At 49.7% G+C, this 4,650-nt stretch overlaps 1 protein-coding gene across 7 annotated transcripts in view; it reads left to right on the top strand.

Moving 5' to 3' along the window:
- The first annotated feature begins 731 nt into the window (after positions 1-731).
- eps8a (EGFR pathway substrate 8a, signaling adaptor) overlaps positions 732-4,650 on the top strand; it is a 30,942-nt gene continuing 27,023 nt past the window's right edge. For 5 of the 7 annotated variants that reach the window (XM_005734184.2, XM_005734182.2, XM_005734185.2 and 2 more), the window contains exon 1: positions 3,776-3,942. The gene's annotated coding sequence lies outside the window, so the exon portion shown is untranslated. Of the gene's footprint in view, positions 960-3,775; positions 3,943-4,650 lie in introns of those variants that run through there. The other 2 variants (XM_013911171.1, XM_005734181.2) reach the window with 2 other exon arrangements.

Genomic DNA, 4,650 nt, shown 5'->3' with positions numbered 1-4,650 from the left:
TAAAATGTTTCCAGTTATTTTTGTTTTTTATTTCTCTGTATTACCAATATCATAACTATTTCATTAGTTCATATTATCCGATTGTTCAGTCTGACGTCACTAGCCGTGTCTGGGCCTAAACTCTGCTGCAGGTCCATATATCAAATGATCACTGTGGCATTACTGAGAGTTAAAACACTGTCTAAAGTCTTTCATCTTTAATAAAATGATCAGCGTTCTGCTCTACCAGGTGTAACAATTGAGTTTAACATCCAGGCATCCATGAAAACGGAATTTATGACATTTAACGGAGTTAGAAGTTAGCAGGAAGTTAGCTCGCTAGCTTCTATCTAAATACAATATAGCATGTCCTGACTGCGGGGTTTTGGAAACAAATTCAAACGTACAGCTCTGTTATCACGTCCAAAACCCCGCAGTCAGGACATGCTATATTGTATTTAGATAGAAGCTAGCGAGCTAACTTCCTGCTAACTTCTAACTCCGTTAAATGTCATAAATTGCGTTTTCATGGATGCCTGGATGTTAAACTCAATTGTTACACCTGGTAGAGCAGAACGCTGATCATTTTATTAAAGATTTAAGACTTTAGACAGTTTTTCAACTCTCAGTAATGCTGAGTAATCATTTGATATATGGACCTGCAGCAGAGTTTAGGCCCAGACACGGCTAGTGACGTCAGACTTAACGACCTGATTGGCGTGAAGGAGGCGTGGTCAAGTAGGCAGACTGTCCTGTCAGTCCTCACTCAGGGCACACACCGCCCTCTACTGCGGTCCGTTGCTTTAAAGCTGATCCAGAGTCAGCCGCAGATTAATCTCCGCTAGGAGCTCCCGCAGCCGAACAGGAGTGCAGTTATTCAGACACAGAGTGCAGGCAGGAGCCGGTGAAGCGCCCGGAGCTCTCAGCGCGGACTGTGCCATGTCTCTGTGACCTCGGGATTTTTGAAGCCGCACCTGCAGGTGAGTCTCCTGATCCGCCGCGGAGGGGGGGCGTTGAGGTCCGGGTTAGTCCGGCGGCTCTGAGCCGTGGGTGGTGGTCTGTGAGCGGCTTCGAGCCTCTGACCTTAGTGGAACTGCGGACCGGAGCAGCTGAGCTGCCCTCTACTCTGTGGCAGCAGCCCTGCGGTCACGGGCTCCCACACCAGATTCCGCCGGAAAGATCACACACAGTGAAGCTGTGACCGCGCGCGCGCACACACATACCCGAGTCCTCTTTACCTGAAGCTCCAGTGTCTCGGCCTCAGTTCGGCTTCACTCAAAAACACAGACAGGGCTCAAGTGAGTGTAAATTAAACTTTTATGGCCGCGCTCTCTGTTGCTGTTGGTGTGTCTCAAAGAGTCTTAGTGGATGGGTGACTGGAGCTAAAGACCAACTTTAATGCCAGTTTATTCCGGATAGAGGTGCTAGGAGCGGGCAGTGTGTGCGCCGGAATGGCTGGAAGCTTCCATTTCAGCTCCCAGCTTCTCATTTACAGCCCACACCTTCATTTATTCTGGCTGGAGTCCAGTTCTTCTTAAATCAACAGAATCTTAAATGGAGTTTGGCACACTGTGTGTTCATAATAGTAAATGAAGGTGAAGGGCAGCTCCTCCCTGCGCCCGGGTGCTCGCTCTCTCCGGAATAAAAACACCTGCCTGCTTTTGATGGCGGATCCGAGCAGTCAGCGGGCAGGTGTGTGAGGCGGCCCAGGCAGCAGGCGACCCTCCCCGGCTATATGCACAGGGCTGCCCGGTGCTCCACTTGTTCGGCTCGGCCTGGAAGCTCTCTGCTCCTCCCGGTGGTACCGGCTAACACCTGGATTCATGTGGTGCACTGAACCTCGTGCCATCACTGCCGAGAGCAGAGCAGCTAGGTGAGTGACCTGACCGGGTCACAGTCACCTGATGTTTATCAGAAAGCTCCTTCCCCCATACACTATAATGAGCCTCTCTGAGGTCACGTCTAGGTCACTGTTACTTCACTGAAGTGGTTCTGACAGAAGGTGTGATCAGACCTGCTTCAGCTGTGTGTGTGTTTACTGCTGGAAGATGGGGTTGTTTTTCCTGCAGGTCAAAGGTCAGCGGGCTCTGAAGCTGAACAGTTGGAGGACCTTTGAGCTGGTTGTGTAATCGAGTGTTTGTATGTGGGCTTCCTGTCAGGCTGCTGCAGGCCACAGCTGGTCTTGGATCAGTGCTCTTCATGGGAACCATCGTCAGCCTGCCATCCTCCTGAGAGCCTCGCAGGATATTTCTGGATGTTTCCATGACTGTGCTGCTCCACTCCACCTCTGATTGTGTTCAGCTTGGTGGTTGGAGGGTTTTGTCCATGGTGAGCGGGTCTTAACTGTGCTGTACTGTGCACCATAACTGAATCCAGGGTCAGTGGACGTGTTGTCATGAGGGTCTGTGTGTGATGTCAACAGCAGGTATAAATGGAGTGGAAACACGCATTATGATGATATCACTTATAAACTTTTCCCATGAACTCTGAGATCAAAGTGAAAAACGTCTGTCCCATCTTCTGGGCGTCTCCCTGGAGCTCTCCCTGTTTGGCTGTGTTGTGGTTGCTGTGACGACAGTGTGATGTAACCGTACCTGCCAGGTGTTGCTACAGGATTATGGCTTTGAAATGGGAAACTGGGGGCGGTTGGGAGTCGGGTTTCGGACTGAGCCAGCGGTCTGATTTTTAGCAGAACAAAGAGGAGGCAAGGGCGTCGGCACACCTGTTTCACCTGCGACTCACCTGTCTCACCTAACACCAGGTATCACACGCTGTCGTAAGGAGCAAAGACAGGAAGTAAAGGAGCTCAGGACCTCCTGAGGGACTGACTCTTCATTTACTGAAGCACACCACGGCCCGCCTGCCCCATCCTCCACACGGAGGGCAGCATGGACCAATCAGCATGGACCAATCAGAGATGAGACTGTACTCAGAAACAGGAAGTTGAATCTGAAAGTTGAGACTTTGACCTGTTGGGGGCGCTGCGATGCACAAAGCTCTGTGAGAAGAATCCGAGGACATTTGCTGTGCTCTACTCGAGGATCCAACAACAGAAGAAGGAAACACAACAACACGCTCACGTGTGTTAGGTACCTGATCAGAGTCGGTGATATCATCAGGTATTAAAGTCCTGCCTGGAGACTGGTGTTTGGTTTCTGTGACACTATTGAATCGTCAAAGAGGAGTCGTGGGGACACATTTGGTTTATGAAGCCATGAAATGCCAGATCAACAAATCCCAGGTTCTTCTTCTCTGCTGATCATACTTCTGATCCAGTCCAGATGACCTGTGAGCAATAACTGATCAATAACTGAAGATCTGTCTGCACTCTGAGCTTCAGGAGAAGCTTTGAGTCTGAATCAGAGGCTCTGTTGATCAGCTGCTGAAGATCAATAAGTAATCGTGACACTGAAGTGTGATGTCATCAGGCAGCAGCTGTGTGAAACAAATAACATTTTATTTTTAAAGCGGGTCAGCACCACAGATGAATCAGGACCCATTATCCCTGCAGGTTAGATTAAACTTTATTGATCTCCATGGGTGCGGTGGGCGTGGCCTGCTGATAAGATGCGTTTCCCTCACAATGAGTCATTTATTCTAAAAGAAAACAAAAATAAACCGCACATTTCCTTAGCGACCAGTTTTGATAACAGTATTGGGTGTTGCATGACTCTTCTGCACAGAGTAAACTGAGAGTTTTAAGCCCACTCGGTGTTTCCACTGCCACCTGTCAGTTGGAAGCCCCGCCCCTTCCCTATCCCCCACCTGTCCGTCATTAGTGATTAGTCAGGCTTAAAGCAGAGGATCCTGGACGCCAACTCGCTGCTGCAGCGAATCCCGGTGCTGCACCAAGCCCTGGATCCTCGCTAATCCACCACATGATGCTTGGAGTCAGAGAAGCTTTATTTGAGCCGTCTGCGGCATCGACCTCACACTCCGCTCACCTGTGGACGACTTGGACAGGTAGGTGCCCGCTTGGTTTGTTACCGAGGCTTTGTGGTCTGAGAAGACGCCGTCTGTGGGTTTGTCTGCTGCAAGTATTCCGCGGTTCAATTTCTGGATTCAGAATAATCCGCTCTCCAAGTTCTAACTCCTCCCTTTCAAAGCTGCTTCCTGTGATTGGCTGTCTCTCACAAATTGGTGGTCTCAGGTCACAACGATCTGAGTTTATCATGAATCACAGCATCTGCAGCCAGATGTTTTGAGTCCCGAGGAGATCTTTGTTAAACCCAAACCTCAGTCAGACAAGTGACTGATACTCCCTCCAATGGAAGCGAAGAGAACTGCTGATGTGAGTGGGCGGGGTTTATCCTAACCTGAACAGAATTTAGGACCAATAAACAGGGACTGAATGTCTGTGAATGATCCACGTGGCACAAAACATTGTATCAGAGCTCCTGAGGAGACAACAGGAAGTTGCTTTTATGCTGTGATTTTTGGATCCGCTGCAGTCGTCACTCTGAGGCTGCAGTTTGGCAGTTTGAGCCGGTTCAGCTCACGGTGCCAAAGGTTTCCTGTCTGTCCTCAGGGTGTAAATCAGGTGTGCCCAATCCCGGTCCTCGAGAGCTACCGTCCTGCAGCTTTTAGATGCATCCTTGTTCCCACACACCCGAATCAAATGAATGGCTTGTTATCAGGCCTTTGCCAAACACGATGGCATGCTGAAGAGGT

Source organism: Pundamilia nyererei, unplaced genomic scaffold, assembly GCF_000239375.1.
Source record: "Pundamilia nyererei isolate P.nyererei 1_Seehausen unplaced genomic scaffold, PunNye1.0 scaffold00057, whole genome shotgun sequence".
NCBI lineage: Eukaryota > Metazoa > Chordata > Actinopteri > Cichliformes > Cichlidae > Pundamilia > Pundamilia nyererei.
Note: the sequence above shows the minus strand (reverse complement) of the source record. Positions and strands in the feature narration are given on the sequence as shown.